The 19,910-nt window shown below is 42.2% G+C and overlaps 1 protein-coding gene and 1 pseudogene across 12 annotated transcripts in view; both read left to right on the top strand.

Annotated features, from left to right (window-relative positions):
* The first annotated feature begins 3,023 nt into the window (after positions 1-3,023).
* Positions 3,024-19,910, top strand: part of ZBTB44 (zinc finger and BTB domain containing 44) — an 88,064-nt gene continuing 71,177 nt past the window's right edge. For 5 of the 12 annotated variants that reach the window (XM_034934071.4, XM_008973282.7, XM_008973283.6 and 2 more), the window contains exon 1: positions 3,024-3,573. The gene's annotated coding sequence lies outside the window, so the exon portion shown is untranslated. The other 7 variants (XM_034934073.3, XM_034934072.3, XM_055095111.2 and 4 more) reach the window with 5 other exon arrangements.
* Positions 13,256-13,338, top strand: LOC112441334 (small nucleolar RNA U3; annotated as a pseudogene).

Here is a 19,910-nt window from a genome sequence, read left to right as displayed (position 1 = left end):
CTAGCTATTTGGAAAGCTGAGGCCAGAGGACGCTTGTGCCCAGGAGTTTGAGACTGTATTTAGCTGTGATTGCACCACTGCACTCTTGGACAACACAATGAGAGCCTGTCTCCAAAAAAAATTTTTTTAAGTGGAAAAGGCAGAGGAGACAAGGGAATAATCTAAGGGAAAAAAAGTTTTTAAATGATAAAAGCCATAGATGACAAACCCGCAGCTAATATCGCACTGAACAGGAAAACATTGAAAGCCTTTCCACTAAGATCTGGAACAAGACAAGGATACCCACTTTCACCACTCCTATTCAATATATTTCTGGAAGTCCTCACCTGAGCAATTAGGCAAGAGAAAGAAATAAAGGGCAACTGAATTGGAAAGGAAGAAGTCAAATTATCCTTGTTTGCAGATGACTTGTTCTTATATTTAGAAAAACCTAAAGACTCCATCTTTCAGAACTTTGATGAACGAATTCAGTTAAGTTGAAGGATACAAAAATCAATTGATTTTCTTTTCTTTTTTTTTTTTTTTGGAGATGGAGTCTTGCTCTGTCACCAGGCTGGAGTGGCACGATCTCGACTCACTGTAACCTCCACCCCCTGGGTTCAAGCGATTCCCCACCTCAGCCTCCCAAGTAGCTGGGACTACAGGCGCGTGCCACCATTCCCAGCTAACTTTTTTGTATTTTTAGTAGAGATGGGGTTTCACTATGTTGGCCAGGCTGGTCTTGAACTCCTGACCTCGTGATCTGCCTGCCTTGGACTCCCAAAGTGTTGGGATTACAGGCGTGAGCCACCACACCCAGCACAGTTGATTTTCTATATGCTAACAGCCATCAATCTGAAAAAGAAATCAAGAAAACAATCTCATTCACAATAGCTACAAAAAAGCAAAATAAAATACCTAGCAATAAATGTAAGCAAGGAAGTGAAAAATCTCTACCCGGAAAAGTATACACATTGATGAAAGAAAATGAAGAGAACAAAAAAAAAAAAAAAAAAAAAAGGAAAGATATCTCACGCTCATGAATTGAAAGAATTAATATTGTTAAAATATCCACACTACCCAAAGCCACCTACAGGTACAGTACAATCCCTACCAAAATATCAATGACACTCATCACAGAACTAGAAAAAAAAATCCTAAAATTTGTATGGAACCACAAAAGACCCTGAAAAGCTAGGGCAATTCTGAGCAAAAATAACAAAGCTAGAGGCATTCCTCTACCTGACTTCAAGTTGTACTACAAAGGAAAGCAAATTTTTGTGTCAGTGTAGTAGTTGAGGAGCTGCCACCACAGCCCCTGGAGAAGCACTTAGAAAAGACTTGCCTCATGGTCTTTTATTGACTATCCTGTTAAAGGCACTAGGAGAGGTAGATAGGATTTGACTACTTCATTTCCACCCTGATTCTTGTCCAGTTGCTTACCACCTACATACATTCTCACACATTCCTCACCAGGGCCCCAGCTCCTGCCCTTTCCTGAGCCCTGCTCTGTGGCCGCCAGTCCTCTCCCGGGTAAGCATTCCGCCTTCTTTCCCTTCCCCTCTTCAAAACTTAGTGCAAAAGTTTCTGGGCCTAGTTCGCATCTTTCTGATTTTTCTCATCTCTGAAATGGGAATAATAAGAATGATAGTGGGAATAATAATAGAAACCTGTGATAAAACCTGTGAATTACAGTTGCCGTAAGGATTAGATAACATTATACATGCTTGAAAACTTGTTGGAAACTGCGAAGGACTATAAAAACAGAAGTTGTTTTTATTGCCTTTATTCCTAAAGAAGATTGCAAGTGTCAGGGTGTTCAGGTGCTTGGCTGCTTGTCTCTCAGAGTGAATTAATGTGAGATGTTGCCAAGTGTTTCAAAAGGAAAATCCACTCTACTTCAGCGGGACGTCCACCCACCTTGCACAAAACCCTCTGGAAAGAAGTCTTTCGGTTTGCAAACTGGAGGCGTGGGAAAACAGAAAGCGCCCAAGGAGCACCCGCCCGCACCCCGCCCGCCCCCAGGCACCTGGGGCGCTGCCGCCTGCAGTCCCGGGAACCCCTATGACCTCCGGGGGCGGTGTGGAGAGCGCTCGCCCGCTTGGCCAGGGGAAGCCAAGACTTAGGGCCCTAGGAGTTAACTAGGTTGATTGATTTTGCAGTTGACCAAGAACTTCAAAACCCCCCGGGCGGTACCGGTTACTTCGGGGAGGCCCGCACACTTCCTCCGGGAAGGCCAGGAAGTAAGTGATGGTGCAGTAAAAATGACAGATTCACGGTTGTGGAAGAAGTAAGGTATATTTTTGGAGCAGCTCTAGCTGTCCCTGTGTTGGAAGAACGAGAGGGACCTGGGAGTCCGTTTCTCCACTCATCTCAAGAGCCGCACGTCCTGCCAGGTCACCGAGGCAAGTGCTAGAACGGCAGAGAGCAAGCACTGCGAGGAGGCCCGAGGAGCCACGCAATCCAGACACCCGCCGCAGGTCGCAGTCCGCCCAGGACGGGGGCGCGGGCTCACCCGTCTGCGGGGCGGCCCTTGGCAGGCCTGTTTCCATGGGTGAACAATGGGCACCTTACCAACTAACCTCCCTCGCCGAAGAGGGGCTGAAGTGTTTCTATTTCGACCTCCCTACAAAAACTACCCGAGAAAATAGGAGTAATGTTTTTAGTTCGAAGAAAAAAAAAATGCTATAAATGTGACTCCTGCGGAGAAATGCTTCTCAGGTGTGAGAGGGGAACTGGGTAAGAGGACGGCTTAGAGGAAGGACAAATGGGACAGGGCTTATGGGGCATGTGAATGTAAATCGGCACATGTGCGCACATATGCAAAAATACAGTGTCAAGACTCACGGCCTTTCTGGGTCACGCAGGCTCCACCGTCTAAGGAGACGGAGTCACCAACAGTGCAAGTCCCGGCGACCAAGACGGCCCATTTTCTGCGCTTGCGCAATCATCACGTTTCCTTCCCCGCCCCGAGCCCCGCCCCCGAGCTCGCTCCGCCCCGCCCCCTTCTCCTCCCCTTCCCCAGCCAGGCCGCCGGCGCAGAGCATTGTGGGACACAAACAAAGTGCCCCCAAACAGGCTGGAGTGAGCGGAGCGGCAACGGCGGCGGCGCCGGCCCGCACGCGCGCGGCGGCGGCTCCCTCCCAACCTCCCCCTCCCCTCCCCTCAGTCCCCTTCCCCTTCCCCACCCCGCCCCGCTGGGAACACGCGAGCCGTCGCCGCGCTCCCCAAACAACCGCCTGCCCTCGGCCAACCGTCCCCAACGGTCGCCAGCGCGCGACTCCCGGGCCCCCTCGCTCCTCCCCTCTGGCCCCTCCGAGCGCTGGGGGTGCTTCCCTCCCCGCCTCCTCGCACTCCCACCTCGCGGGCACGCCGGTGGGCTGTGCCGCCATGCCCCAGCCACAGGCTGCTCACGGGCCTAGGCGCGGCGGCCCGAGATAGGGGCCCCTGAGCCTCCCGGGGGAGGAGAGAGGCAGCGAGCCGCGCGCTCCGCCCCCTCCCCCCGGGCCGCCGCCGCCGCCGCCTCGCCGCCCCAGCCTGGCGGGAGAAGGAGGAGGAGCAGCAGGCCTCCGGGCCCGGCGCCGCCGCCCGCAGGTAACGGGGAGGGGAGGGCGGGCTCCGGTCGCGCGGGGGACGGCCCCTGCACGCTGCCCGTGGCTGACACCGCGTGGCCCCCACCTGGCGCCGAAGGGAGCGGAGAGCCGGGTCTGTCACCCTAGTCCGCGCCGGGAGACACCCCACGGGATCCCCTCGGTGGCATTTAATCCTTCTGGGAGGAGACCGGCCTTGGGCCCCGCGGTCCCGGAGCAGTTACCCCGACCTTCCAGGGAGCTGCCCGTCCTTTGCACGCCCATTTGCCCAACACCCTAACCCGGAGCGGCCGGAGGTGTTGCCACCTCTCACCTGGTCGAACCCGGGAGGCTCAGACCTGTTTTTTTTCCTCCTTTCCCCTTCTGCTTTTTCTCTGGTACAGAAAGAAAAAGATGGCACTTCTTTAAAAAAAAAAAAAAAGATATATATACACACACACACACACACACACACACACACAAACACAAACACCTCTTTTTCTTTCCTTCCTGAGGATCACTCTGCATCTAGTCGTTTTATTGCTGGCCTAATCAGAAAAAGGGGTTACCTCGAGAAATGACAGGTACGTTAGAACTGATTAAAAGGAAATTGCGTCCATGTGAGTTCTATGAATCCAAGCAGAATTTAGAATAAAACCCCGTAATTGTGTGCTTTTTTTGGAACTTAACAAAAATGAAGACAAAAACTTAATTTCTTTTTCAGCGTGTAAGTAGATAATCTCTTGAAGTCAGGAAGAAATTCTCTATAACTTCCACTTATTTTCTTAATGCTTTATTTGGAGATCGGCTGATACCGGAAGCAAGCTGCACGATTTTGATTTCCTTTTCTCTAGGTGTTCAGTTGGAATTCTTGGGTTTAAAAAATACTGTATAAATCTTCATTTCCCCCATTACTTCACTTGGACTGTCAGTGGATTAATAATAATTTTACCTAATGTAGTTTCCCCTTATCATAGAATGTGAATATAATGAACGTAGTCCTTTAGTTTTGTGTTTTAGGATTATTAGTAATGTACTGATTAATTATGAAAACCAGATTATTCATTTTGTGCAGTACTGCTTGGCATTTTTGCATTTGTAATTATTTAATTCTCAGAACAACCTAATGATGCAGATATTATTACTTGAATTTTATAGAAGTGACTAACTTAGTGATACGAAGAATTACAACTTGCCTTAGGGCACACAACTAGTAAGATAGTTTAGATTTCAACCCAAATATAATTCCAGTATAGATGTACTTTCGTGTACTTTCTACCGTACTTCTCAATAGAAGTACAATTTTATTAACTTTGTTATGAAAAATTTTAGTCGTATAGAGGTTCGTTCTATACAATTGTGATCGGTTATTCATGCAATGAATAAAAATGCTAATCAATGCAATGAATAACCAACTCAGTGATTAGCATTTTTGCCATATTGTTTCCTGTCTTTCTCTGTATGTGTGTAATTATTTGAAAGTAAGCTGCAAACACTGTAATCCTCAAATATTTCAGCATGTGTTTCCTAAAAATAGGGACATTCTCCTACTAACCCCAGTATCATTATTAATGCCTATCAAAATTAACAACTCCATCTTCAAAATTCCTCAGTTGTTCCAAAGTGTCTTTGAGGGTTCTGCCCCCAGTTGTAGTCAGTCAAGATTCATGCATTGATTGCATTTGGTGATTAAGTCTTTAGTCCTTTTGTAAAATGAAGAGTATCCATCCCCTCTTCTTTTTGCAGGGGAAATTAAATAGGATGAATATTCCCTCCCTTCTTTTTTTCTGACACCTAATTGACCAAACCAGTTGTCTTGTAAAATATACCCACATTCTGGATTTGTGCCCTCCTAATGTCATTTCATTTATTCCTCTTTCTCCCTGAATTTCCTATTAACTGGAAGTTAGGTGTAAAGGAAGGCTTAATTAGCTTAAAGTAAAACTTCCTTTGGCAAGAATATTTAATAGGTGATGCTGTGTACCTCCTATTGCATAATATAGGAGGCACATAATGTCAGATTCCCACACTATTAATGATGCTAAATGTAACCATTTGATTAAAGTCCTGACTACTGATCTGTTGTAAAGGTGTGGTTGGCCAGTTTGTGATTAATATGTAATCTTGGGGTAAAACTTGGACACTAAGCAAATACCCAGTTTCTGACAATCTTTTGCTTAGTGGTTTTTAGCACCCATGATGACTTTTGCTTAAATCAGTTATTGGAGGTTCTCTGTAAGGAAGAGATTTCCTTCATTAAGTGCAAGTAAACTATTGTTCTTCCCCAAAATGCAAATTAAATGTTAAATTTAATCTCTTTACTTTTCAATATTCATAGTAAAGAGCTGGAGAAATAGCCACCCCCAATGATGTTTTTTGGGGCAGGGGTGAATGATACCACTTCAGACTCTCATGGGTTTTAATTTATTCCTTGTTTTATAACCAGTTACAGTCGTTTTTCTTTTTAATGACCAAATTGTCCCAGATTTGGTCAGTAGGAACCATTTCAAGCTGACTATTGTGTGTCTTGACACCCCTGCTCCCCATTAATCTTGGAGTGCTTTCTGACACAAGTTACTCCAGGGTTTATCTTATACTTTCTTTGCTCACCTCTGGAAAGAGCTGTTTATCCAGGGAGTCTTGGTTCTTTTTAATGAGAAATCGTATATAGAAACCAAGTTCTGGATGTTTGGCATATTCGTTGCTGCTGCAGTATCATTGCTTCTAGGTGCTTTGAGAGGAGAGAACTAAGAAAAAGGTTTTTGCTTGTTTAATCATGAGTTCAGAGTGATATTCCAATTCCTATTTAACAAGCAGACTTTTTCTTCCTTGACTCTATATTTGTCTCTTGTCTTAAATGAAAATCTTGGTTTTTAATACAGTTAATAAACTGGCCAAGCACAGTGGCTCATGCCTGTAATCCCAGTACGTTGAAAGGCCGAGGTGGAAGGATTGCTTGAGCCCAGGAGTTCAAGGCCAGCCTGGGCAGCATGATGAGACCCCATCTCTATAAAAAATAAAAAAATTAGCCAGGCATGGTGGTGTGTGCCTGTGTTCCCAGCTGCTCAGGAGGCTGAAGCAGGTGGATCGCTTGAGCCCAGGAGGTTGAGGCTGCAGTGAGCCATGTTCATGCCCCACTGCACTTCAGCCTGGTTGACAGTGAGACCCTGTCTCAAAAAAAAATAATAAACTTATTTGCTTTCTCCCACTGTATACATAAAATCATTTTAAAATTATGGTGCTGGTATTGCTAATACCAATAAGCTTCATGTAGTTTAAGATTTCTTTGCATTTATTTTCGTATTTAGACTATATTGCATGAAGAATGTATAATGAGTACTGTGTTCAAAAGTCACTTGAAATACTTTTCTCTGGTTATGCTACCAATTTGATATGGTTCATAGGTTTCAGTTTTTACTTAGGATTTTATTTTTGAATATGTAAAGTATGTACATAGTGTAGAAGTCAAAATAATGTTTTAAAACTATACTTGGATTAGCCGGGCATGGTGGCACATGCCTGTAGTCTCAGCTACTTGGGAAGCTGAGGCAGGAGAATTGCTTGAACCGGGGAGGCGGAGGTTGCAGTGAGCCGAGATTGCGCCATTGCACTGCAGCCTGGGTGACAAAGCGGGACTCCATCTCAAAAGCAAAACAAACAAACAAAAAAACTATATTTGGATAAACCTCATTAAAATTAGTTTTTAAAGATGAAGTATTGTTTACCTTTACCATACTCCTTTTAGTATCTACTACATTCTCATATCAAGCTCAGAATAATTAGCAATAGACAAATTATGTTATGTGAAGCCACATAGAAGTACTTTTAAATTTTAAAATTAGATTCTGCTTCCTCTGGCAAAGAGAAAGAACTAAGACTAATTTTTAGAAGTTAACAGAGAAGTGGATTCCATGCTTACTTTTTTTTTTTTTTAAAGACGGGGGATTTATTGTGTTGCTCAGGCTGGAGTGCAGTGGCTATTCACAGATGTGATCCTACTACTGATAAGCACGGGAGTTTTGACCTGCTCTGTTTCTGACCTGGGCCACTTCTCTCATTAGGCAACCTGGTGGTCCCTCACTCCCTGGAGGTCACCATGTTGATGCCTAATTTAGTGCAGACACCCAATCGGCATAGGATACTACAGCCCAAAACTTCTGGGCTCAAGGGATCTTCCTGCCTCAGCCTCTTGAGTAGCTGGGACTACAGGCACACACCACTGCGCCCAGCTCTTTTTTTTAAATAGTGATTTAAAATAGTGATAGATTTCTCATTATGTTGTCCAGGCTGATCTCTCAAACTCCTGAGCTCAAGTGATCCTGCTGCCTTGGCCTCCCAAAGTGCTAAGATTACACGTGTAAGCCTGTAGCCGTAGGCCTAGATACCATATTTTTAAATAAAAATTCCATAAAAATAGAACTGTAGCTTTTACTTAAATCATGTCTTTAAAGAGGCAGGTAGTTGGTAGAGGTTTTATGACTCCATCTACTTTTTTAACTTTTTTTTTTTTTTTTTTTTTGAGATGCAGTCGCCCTCTGTTGCCCAGGCTGGAATGCAGTGGCTTGGTCTCAGCTCACTGCAATCCACCTCTGCACCCTGGGTTCAAGCGATTCTCCTGCCTCAGCCTCCCTAGTAGCTGGGATTACAGGCGTGTACCACCACGCCCAGCTAATTTTTGTATTAGTAGAGATGGGGTTTCACCATGTTGTCCAGGCTGGTCTCGAGCTCCTGACCTCAAGTGATTCACCTGCCTCGGCCTCCTGAAGTGTAATCCTGGCCTCCTAAAGTGCTGGAATTACAGACGTGAGCCACTGCGCCCAGGTGACTCCATCTACAACAAAACTGGCATAAATATGCTATGTACAGGTAAAAAGGCATTTGGATGTGTAATCAGTGGAGATAACACATTTTGTTTGGGTTGGACCAAATTTGATATAAAATCATAATTATGTGATCTCAAATGAAGTTTTAAGAGGGAGCAGTGTTCATCTAAAGTAAGCAGAGCACAATTAGGCAGTTTATCAGCCTCTTGTCAACCAAGTCCTGAAAAGCAAAACTGTGCCTGTAGTGTGTTTTCTTGTGTTCATCCTCACTGTCATAGGTCACACTAGCTGAGGCTGGCGTTGCAGGTGGTAAAGGAATTACCAAGGCAATTGTAGGTAAAGAAGGGCAGATTTATTAGAGAAAGTGTGAAAGTAGGTTGGTTGCAAGGGTGCAACGGGCAGATCAGCAAGAGAGAAGCTGACTGCCAGGAGACAATGGCTTGCTGGGGATGTTATAGGATGATGCTTCTGCTGTGTGCTGCAGAGAGGGCTATGTGCGGTACTGATAAGGCCAAGGTTGCAGTGAGCTAACTTGCATTTTTCTGTCAGCTGAGAGTCTGGTGATAAGTTGAGTGCAGAAAGCTTGTGAGTTATTTGTGCAAGAGGGCTGTGTGTCTTGGACCATGAAGAAAGGCAGACTTTTACCTTATCTGCTTTTTCTTTTTGCTGTACCCTTTTCCCACCCGCCTGACTCCTTTTCCCTTACTAGGACTCCACAATCATGCTTTCAATAACAGAGTGAACATCTAGTTCCATTAGGGAGTGGAGTGGGAAGATGGAGAATGCTTGCACTTGGACCCATTCACCCTCATTCTGTCTTTAATCTCAGTAAAATACATACACTACCCAAGGTTCTTAGAACATATAAGGTGATGAAAAAGAATACTATAAACAGTTGCATGGGTATGTGTAGCCATGTAGCAGCTAGAACCTGTTGTGTAGGCTGAATGAACTAATACAGTGTTGATAATAATGCTAACATTTGTTATGCCCTTTCTGTATGCCAGCTGTGCTAAACATTTTATATATTATCTTCTTTAAATCTCACATTAACACTTTGACATTGCTACTAGTATCTTATTTTGCAGTAAGGAAACTGATATCTAAAAGCATTAAATGACTTGCATTGAGTATCACAATAAGTGGCCGACCCAGGTTTCAAATTCAAGGCTGTTTAGAGTTAGCACTTAGCTGCTTTGCTCCACCTCACAACTAAATGTAACAAGTCATAAAAATTGAATAAATTTTCAGTCACCATGAATAGGGAACTACATGACTGATGCTGTAACAACCTCAGAGATTGCAACGGGGATATGTTCTGAGAAATGCGTCGTTAGGCGATTGTGTCATTGTATGAACATCATAAAGTGTACTTAGACAAAACTTGATGGTATGGCCTACTCTAAATCTAGGTTATATGGTATAGCCTGTTGCTCCTAGGCCACATATCTGTACAGCATGTTACTGTACTGAATGCTGTAGGCTTTTGTAATGCAGTGGAAAGTATATGTATATCTAAGCATATCTAAACCTAGAAAAGGTGCAGTAAAAATATGGTATTACAGGGTTGCGCACGGTGGCTCATGCCTGTAATCCCAGCACTTTGGGAGGCTGAGGCGGGTGGATCACCTAAGGTCAGGAGCTCGAGACGAGCCTGACCAATATAGTGAAACCCTGTCTCTACTAAAAATACAAAAATTAGCCAAGTGTGGTGGCATGCACCTGTAGTCACAGCTACTTGGGAGGCTGAGACAGGAGAATTGCTTGAACCTGGGAGGTTACACCAGTACCATGCTGTTTTGGTAACTATAGCCTTGTAATATAGTTTGAAGTCAGGTAATGTGATTCCTCCAGCAGTGAGCCCAGATTGCACCACTGCCCTCCAGCCTGAGCGACAGAACGAGACTCTTGTCTCAAAAATAATAATAATATGGTATTATAATATGGGACGGTTGTGGTATTTGTGGTCTATCATTGAGGGACACATGCCACGCATGATTGTATATCATTTTCCTTTCTAATAGGTGCGGGAGTTTCTGACCCCTTGCTTCAGAAACTGCATTTAGATACTACTTTAAAAGGCATTTTAACAGTAGAGTAAAAATCAAGATGGATTGATGGATGGATAGGTATGTGATAAAACAATAACAGTAGAATTTTTTTTTTTTTTGAGACAGAGTCTTGCTGTGTTGCCCAGGCTGGAGTGCAGTGGCACAATCTCAGCTCACTGCAAGCTTCGTCCCCTGGGTTCACGCCATTCTCCTGCCTCAGCCTCCCAAGCAGCTGGTACTACAGGTGCCTGCCACCATGCCTGGCTAATTTTTTTGTATTTTTAGTAGAGACGGGGTTTCACCGTGTTAGCCAGGATGGTCTCGGTCTCCTTAAGTTGTGATCTGCCCACCTTGGCCTCCCAAAGTGCTGGGATTACAGGCGTTAGCCATCACACCCGGGCTACAGTAGAATGTTAATGGTGGGCTTTAGGTATGGCTATTCAGGTATTCAACTATAATTTTTTTTTTTTTTTTTTGCTTGTTCTTTGATTTTTTTTTTTTTTTGAATGTTGATAGTTTTGGGGGTGCAGGTGGTTTTTGGCTATATGGATAAGTTCTTTAGTGGTGATTTCTGACATTTTGGTGCACCCGTCACCTGAGCAGTGTACGCTGTACCCAATGTGTAGTCTTTTATCCCTCACCCCACTTGCACCCTTCCCTCCAAGTCCCCAAAATCCATTATATCCTTTATATGCTTTTGCGTCCTTGTAGCTTAGCTCCCACTTATAAGTGAGAACATACGATATTTGGTTTTCCATTCCTGAGTTACTTCACTTAGAATAATGGCTTACAACTCCATCCAAGTTGCTGCAAAAGCCACTATTTCATTCAGTTTTCATGGTGTAAATATACCACGTTTTCTTTATCTGCTCGTTGTTTGATGGGCGTTTAGGTTGGTTCTATATTTTTGCAATTGTGAATTGTGCTGCTGTAAGTGTGTGTACATGTGTCTTTTTCACATAATGACTTATTTTCTTTTGGGTAGATACCCAGTAGTGGGATTGCAGGATCAAATGGTAGTTCTACTTTTAGTTCTTTTTTTTTTTGAGTGGAGTTTAGCTCTTGTTGCCCAGGTTGGAGTGCAGTGGCGCAATCTCGGCTCACTGCAACCTCTGCCTCCTGGGTTCAAGCCATTCTCCTGCCTCAGCCTCCCAAGTAGCTGGGATTACAGGCATGCACCACCACGCCCAGCTAATTTTGTATTTTTAGGAGAGATGGGTTTTCTCCATGTTGGTCAGGCTGGTCTCGAACTCCCGACCTCAGGTGATCCGCCCACCTCAGCTTCCCAGAGTGCTGGGATTACAAGCGTGAGCCATCGTGCCCAGCCTACTTTTAGTTCTTAAAGGAATCTCCATACTGTTTTTCACAGTGGTTGTACTAGTTTACATTTCCACCAGCAGTGTAAAAGTGTTCCCTTTTCACCACAGTCATGCCAATATTTATTATTTTTAATTTTTAAATTATAGCCATTCTTACAGGAGTAAGGTAGTATCTAATTGTGGTTTTAATTTGCATTTCCCTGATAATTAGGGATGTTAAACATTTTTTCATGTGTTTGTTGGCTGTTTTTATATCATTTGAGAATTGTCTATGTTTTTTTTAACCCATTTTTTGATAGGATTGGTGGTTTTTGTTTGTGCGTTTGTTTTTGCTGGTTTGTTTGTATTCCTTGTAGATTCTGGATGTTAGTCCTTTGTTGGATGCATACTTTGCAAAAATTTTCTACCACTTTGAGTTGTCTCTTTACTCTGCTGATTATTTCTTTTGCTATGTAGAAGCTTTTTAGTTTAATTAGGTCCCATTTATTTTTGTTGCATTCGCTTTTGGTTTTTTGGTCATGAATTCTTTGCCTAAGCTAATGTCTAGAAGAGTTTTTCTGATGTTATCTTCCAGAATTTTTATGGTTTCAGGCCTTAAGATTTAAGTCTTTGATCCACCTTGTGTTGATTTTTGTGTAAGATGAAAGATGAAGATCCAGTTTCATTCTTCTACATGTGGCTTGCCAATTATCCCAGCACTGTTTGTTGAATAGGGTGTCCTTTCTCCACTTTATGTTTTTGTTTGCTTTGTCAAAGACCAGTTGGCTGTAAGTATTTGGCTTTATTTTGGGGTTCTCTATTCTGTTCCATCGGTCTACATGCCTGTTTTTATACCAGTACCATGCTGTTTTGGTGACTATAGCCTTGTAGTGTAGTTTGAAGTCAGGTAATGTGGTTCCTCCAGATTTGTTCTTTTTGCTTAGTCTCGCTTTGACTATGTGGGCTCTTTTTTGGTTCCATATGAATTTTAGAATTGTGTTTTCTAGTGCTATAGAATGATGATGGTATTTTGATGTGAATTGCATTAAATCTGTAGATTGCATTTGGCAGTAAGGTCATTGTCACCATATTGATTCTACCCATCCATGAGCATGGGATGTGTTTCCATTTGTTTGTGTCATTGATGATTTGTTTGAACAGTGTTTTCTAGTCTTCCTTGTAGAGATCTTTCACCTCCTTGGTTAGGTATATTCCTAAGTATTTTAATTTTTCTTTGGCAGCTGTTGTAAAAGGGATTGCGTTCTTGATTTGATTCTCGGCTTGGTCATCATTGGTGTATAGCAGTGCTACTGATTTGTGTACATTAATTTTGTATCCTGAAACTTCACTGAATTCATTTATCAGATCTAGGAGCTTTTCAAATGAATCTTGAGGGTTTTCTAGGTATAAGTTTGTATCATCAGCAAACAGCAACAGTTTGACTTCCTCCTTTGCAGCTTGGTATAAAATTCTTTAAATTTTGCTGTATCTAAAAGTTTTCAAAATAAAATGTTACTGACTAAAAATATATTCTTAGGACTGTACTTTCAGGGATCATTTCTATAGTTTGTTTCTAGAGAAGTTTCTCTGAATATATAGAGCACTGGAAAAATCCATTTTTTTAAAAAAAAGAAAAAAATATATGTATATTCTTATTATAAAGCAGTAATGGCAGCTGTGTAAAAACCAGTAACATGCTGTATCCTCCATGTCTGTGTACAATGATCTTCCGAAAAATTTATTAACTCTTCCTAGTCTTTTATCACTGAAAATGGTCAAGCATTAAAGACTGTTGTAAAGAGGGTTCCCTCATTACTTAGGAGGCTTCTAATTAAGCTTCTTCCAATATGATTTTTTAATACTCTTATAAATATTTCATGTATCAAATTTCTGCCTGTGGTTTCCTGACATTTTGTAACCCCTGTTGAATACACTCTATATAAGCGTTATGGGGTGTTTTTGCTTTTTAAGTGCTACCACATTCACAACTGTAACGGATAGTCCTTGGTACTTCAGAATAATTGTTTAAAATTTATCTCCTGTTAAGCTAAAAGTTACATTAGTTTTTCTTTGTTCTTTATAGTAGAAATACTTCACCCCATTTTAAGCAATGAGCTAGAAATATTCCAAGCCATAGGATTTAAAATAGTGATTGTATGTGTGCCTTTAAAAATTAAAAAAATACATTAGATTTGTATTATGCTTGAAGGCCACATTGAGTGTTAAATTAATTTTTTCACTAATATTATTAGTTACAATGTTGATATTGGCTGGCACAGTTTTACATAACTTACCCTGGAGTAAATCACTGACTTGTATTATCATGTTATTTCACGTTGATAACTCTGTCTTGCAAGAGTGAAATGGGTGGCTGAAGCTTATTAATTAGAGAATAACATCCTTCTTTGTCTCCACGTTGAATATTCTTCCCTTTTAATACTTTCCTTATATAGCTTTAAAAAAAAAACTCAAAATTACAGATGTTTGATACCTGGCCTTTTTACAATTTTGATATTCTTTTACTTCAGGATATTGCTATCCTTCTACAGGTATTAAATGATATTTTTGGGGGGTGTTTTTTTGGGTTTTTTTGTTTTGGTTTTGGTTTTTTTGAGATGGAGTTTCGCTCTTGTTGCCCAGGCTGGAGTGCAATGGCGCCATCTTGGCTCACCACAACCTCCACCTCCCAGCTTCAAGCAATTCTCCTGCCTCAGCCTCCCGAGTAGCTGGGATTACAGGCATGCGCCACCACGCCCAGCTAAGTTTGTATTTTTAGTAGAGACTGGGTTTCTCCATGTTGGTCAGGCTGGTCTTGAACTCCCAATCTCAGGTGATTCACCCACCTCGGCCTCCTAAAGTGCCGGGATTAAACGTGTGAGCCACTGTGCCCGGCCTTGGTATGTATTTTTTAATGCTGAAGTGATTTGCTATTGATTTGGTTTTGATAGTTTTTTACGCACTCAGCATAACTACAAACATCTTGGCAACGTGTAACTAAGACTGTGAGTCTCTGGAATCTAGTTTTTGTGGAACTACTACCCTCTAGCTTCTGAAACAACTTTAGATGATTCCTTTTAAAAATTATTTTCTTTTATTCCAATCTTAACCTGTTAGGTATCTGATCCTTGCCTATTCTTGGCAGATAAGCATATCCAATAGTGTATTTTATTAAATAATTGTGCTCTTTGATAAGAAAATAAAGAATAAGTTTTTCAGGGACTTAGATTTACTTATTTTGCTTTAATTTCACTTTTGCGTATGTGTGGGTATGTGTGATGGAGTTTCACTCTGGTCCCCCAGGCTGGAGCGCAATGGTGTGATCTTGGCTCCCTGCAACCTGCACTTTACGGGTTCAAGAGATTCTCCTGCCTCAGCCTCCCGAGTAGCTGGGATTACAGGCGCGCACCACCACACCCAGCAGGTTTTTGTAATTTTTAAGTAGAGACGGAGTTTCACCATGTCAGGCAGGCTGATCTCGAACTCCTGACCTCAGGTGATCACCCGCCTCAGCCTCCCAAAGCGTTGGGATTACAGGCGTGAGCCATCACGCCCAGCCCTCATTTCACTTTTTTACTGGTGGTGTTTACTGTTGTGTGTATGTGTTTCTTCTACTTACAGCTTTTTCTCCTTTTTACATTTTTCCTGGGTTTTACTTTTTCTTTGGCTCTTTGCTCTTCTTACTTTCTGCTTTGGACCTTCCCACTGCTCATTTCCTTTTTGTGGCTTTCCATTACTGAATCAGGACGGTTTCTTTTGTCTTTGGTGCACTTCACATGCTGTATAAAACTAACCCATTCTTCCAAGAGAATTATTTTTATTTACAGGAATCGGTGCTTCTCTTTGTCTTTGTGTCCACTTGGTATTGTTTTTTCCTTCTTTCTACTTTCCGCCACTAGTTTTACCTAACTTCACTTTGAGAGGCAGTATAGCATAGTGTAAGGAGCACCAATTAGCATGCTAGCTGGGTTCAACTCTTGACTCTGTTACCTGTTGTGTGGCTAGTTCCTTAACTTGTCTATGCTGCCTTTTCATCACTGGTAAATGAAGATACCTGGTGATAGCTGTCACAAAAGTTTATGTGAAAATTAAGTTACATAATATGTAAAGGGTACTTAGAACAATACTTGGCACATATTGGGTACTATGTAAGTATTAACTATAAACTAATGATTATTATTACTTTTTTTTTTTTTGAGACAGGGTCTCCCTCTGTCGCCTAGGCTGGAGTGCAGTGGTGTGATCGTGGCTCATTATGGCCTCGATCTCCTGGGCTCACCGGGTTCAAGAGATCCTCCCACCTTAGCCTCCTGAGTGACTGGGACTACAGGTGCACTCCACCACTCCCATCTAATTTTTGTACTAGAGATGGGGTTTTGCCATGTTGCATTGGCTGGTCTCAAACTCCTGGGCTCAAGCAGCCTGCCCAACTCAGCCTCTCACAGTGCTGAAATCATAGGCATGAGCCACTGCACCTTGCCTATTGTTACTACTTTTAATATAAAATGGTTCAAAGCAGTTGGGTCTTCAGTGCCTCTTATCATACATCCTTCTACTTTTTTCTCCACATGTATTTATTTATTTGAGACGGAATCTGGCTCAATTGCCCAGGCTGGAGTGCAATGGCACAGTCTCTGCTCCCTGAAGTCTCTGCCTCCTAGGCTCAAGCCATCTTCCCAACTCAGCCTCCCAAGTAGCTGGGACCACAGATGCACACCACCACACGCAGCGGATTATTATATTTTTTGTAGATGTCCGCATCTACGTGATCTTACCATGTTGCCCAGGCTGGTCTTGAACGCTCACGTGATCTGCTTGCCTTGGCCTCCCAAAGTGGTGGGATTAAAGGCATGAGCCAGCATACCCGGCCTCCACGTGTTATTTTTCATGTTTCATTTTCTTAAAAATTCTACTTCATCATCTTTTCTCTCAGGAGTCTACCTCTTAAAACTTGAAAGAGGAGTAAAGCCAAAGCCAGACAAGAACTCTAGCTACTTCTCACCACGCCACCAATAAACTTAACTATAGCTGTACTCTTTCTTTCCTCTCCCCATCTCCCCAGCCTGGGCCTCTGCCTGTTTAAGGCCAATCCTTTCACTCATCCTCTGAATCCCATTTCCTTCTACCTACCTAGGGACCTTATACCATCTGTTATCACCCGTTTCCTGTATCTTTAACCTTTCCCTCTTTTCTGTGTCTTTTCCAACAAAAATCAAAACATTCTGTTTATATTTTACTTTAATAAAAAAAAAATCTGAGAGAGTAACAAGGGAAAAAAACATTTTCTAGCTTGTCCATTCTGTAAAAAATCAGTATCCTCGCCTGACCCCTTACTTCTGTCCAGCTAACCCCCTTGCTCTATTTTTAGAACCTAGCTGCTTTATGATGAATTATCTTTACTCACAGTTTTCACTTCCTCATGTCTGTATATTCTTTCTTTTTCTATGGCAATCTTGCTTCTAATTCTACTTTTTTCTTATATGCTATTATGAGGTCATCAGTGATTCCTCTGTGGCTAAATCAAATAGACTTTGGTTTCTATCTTATTTGACCAGTCAGCAGCATTTGACACTGTCAATCACCACTCCTTGAAATACCTTGTACCCTTGGTTTCTGAAGTAACTCCTACTATGCTGGTTATTCTGTGTATCTATCTCTTTCACAGGTTTCCCTTCTGCTACCCCGCCTTCACTTTTTTCCTCTTTTTTTTCTTAATTGGTCTAGCTAAAGATTTATCAATTTTGCTTATTTTTTTCAGAGAACCAAGTTTTGGCTTTAATTTTTCCTATGGCTTCTCTGTTTAATTTATGTCTGTGCTTTGTTTTGTCTATTTATTTTGGGTTTTCTTTGCTCTTTTTCTAGCTAAGGTAGACACATAGACCATTGATTTGTGTGTGTGTGTGTGGTGAAATACACGTAACATAAAATTTGCCATCATAACCATTTTTAAGGGTACAGTTCAGTGGCATTAAGTACATTTACATTATTATACAACCATCACCACCACCCATCTTTCAGAACTCTCTTCATCTTTCAGAAGTGTAACTCTGTGCTCGTTAAGTAGTAACTCCCCATCTCTCTCTCCCCACATCCCCAGGCAACCACCCTTCTACTTTTCTGTCTCTGAATTTGAGTGTCCTCTAAGTACATCGTGTAATCGGAATCATATGGTATTTGTTCCTTAATTATTGGTTTATTTCACTCACAAAATGTCTTCAAGGTTTGTTTGTGTTGCAGCATATATCTGAATTTCCTTCCTTTTTAAGGCTGAATAATATTCCATTGTGTATTTATGCCACATCTCATTAATTCATTCATCTCTTGTGGACATTTGGGTTGCTTCTACCTTTTGGCTGTTGTGAATAATACTGCTTTGAATATTAATGTACAAATACTGGTGTGTCCTTGCTTTCACTTCTTTTGGGTATCTACCCAGAAATGGAATTGCTGGATCATATGGTAATTTCTATTTTTTATTTTTTGAGGAGCCCCACTATACTGTTTTCTATAGTGGCTACGCCATTTTACATTCCCACCAACCGTGCACAAGGATTTTAATTTCTCCACATCCTTGCCAAGACTTGTTATTTTGTTTTTTTTTTTACTATTACATTAGACATTCACATGGGTATGAGGTGGTAAGTCATTGATATTTAGAGACCATCTTTTTTTTTTTTTTTCCCCCGAGACGAAGTCTCGCTCTGTCACCCAGGCTGGAGTGCAATGGCACGGTCTCGGCTCACTGCGACCTCTGCCTCCTGGGTTCAAGTGATTCTCCTGCCCCAGCCTCCCAAGTAGCTGGGATTACAGGTGCGTGCCACTATGCCTAGCTGAATTACAGTTAAAAATATATTCCAGTTTCCTTTGTTGATTCCTTATTTGACCAGCCCATGGGTTATTATTTAGAAGTGCATTGTTTAATTTCCAGATATTTAGGACTTTCTTGATATTTTATTACTTATTTTTTTCTGTTTTGGTGAAAGAACATACTCTGTGCATTCATTCCTTTAAAATTTATTAAGATTTGTCTTATGGCCCAGCATATGATCTTTCTTGGTGAACATACCACTTTGCACTTGACAATAATGTATATTCTATACTATAAATGTCAGTTTGGTGACGATGATTGCCCTTTACGGTTTTTTTTTAATGTTTTGAGACAGGGTCTCACTCTGTTACCCAGGCTGGAGTGCAGTGGATCGATCTTGGCTCACTGTAACCTCCACCTCCCAGGGTTAATAAATCCTCTCACCTCTGCCTCCCAAGTAGCTGGCACTACAGGTGCATGCCACTATGTGTGGCTAATTTTTGTATTTTTTGTAGAGATGGGTTTCACCATGTTTCCCAAGCTGCAGATCTTTTATCTTTACTGATGGTTTTGTGTGTGTGTGTGTGTGTGTCTGTGTCTGTGTCTGTGTCTGTGTCTGTGTCTGTGTCTGTGTCTGTGTGGTTCAGTTCTATAATTGCAGAGAGGTGATATTAAAATCTTCAACTATTGCTGGGCGTGGTGGCTCACGCCTGTAATCCTAGCACTTTGGGAGGCTGAGGCAAGCAGATAACCTGAGGTTAGGAGTTCGAGACCAGCCTGGCCAACATGGTGAAACTCTGTCTCTACTAAAAATACAAAAAGTGGCCAGGCGTGGTGGCACGTACCTGTAGTCCCAGCCACTTGGGAGACTGAAACAGGAGAATCGCTTGAACCCAGGAGTTGAAGGTTGCAGTGAGCCAAGATCATGCCACTGCACTCCAGCCTGGGTGACAGAGCGAGACTCAGTCTTTAAAAAAAAAAAAAAAAAACTTCAACTTTAGGCCAGGCACGGTGGCTCACACCTGTAATCTCAGCACTTTGGGAAGCTAAGGTGGGTGGATTCGTTGAGCCCCAGGAGTTTGAGACCAGCCTGGGCAACATAATGAAACCCTGTCTCTACAAGAAAATACAAAAATCATCTGGGTGAGGTGGTGCACGCCTGTAGTCCCAGCTATTCAGGAAGCTAAGGTGGGAGGATTGCTTGAATCCGGGAGGTCCAGGCTGTGTGTGTTGTGATTGTGCCTCTGCACTCTAATCTAGGCAACAGAGTAAGACCCTATCTCAAAAAAAAAATCGTCAATTATTATTGTGGAATTATCTTTCCCTTTAATTTTGTCAGTGTTTTATTTTGAAGCATATACATTTTTTATTACTCACCTCTATCT

The sequence above is a fragment of the Pan paniscus genome, chromosome 9, assembly GCF_029289425.2.
Source record: "Pan paniscus chromosome 9, NHGRI_mPanPan1-v2.0_pri, whole genome shotgun sequence".
In the NCBI taxonomy this organism is placed as follows: Eukaryota; Metazoa; Chordata; class Mammalia; order Primates; family Hominidae; genus Pan; species Pan paniscus.
This window is presented reverse-complemented; position numbering and strand designations above follow the sequence as displayed.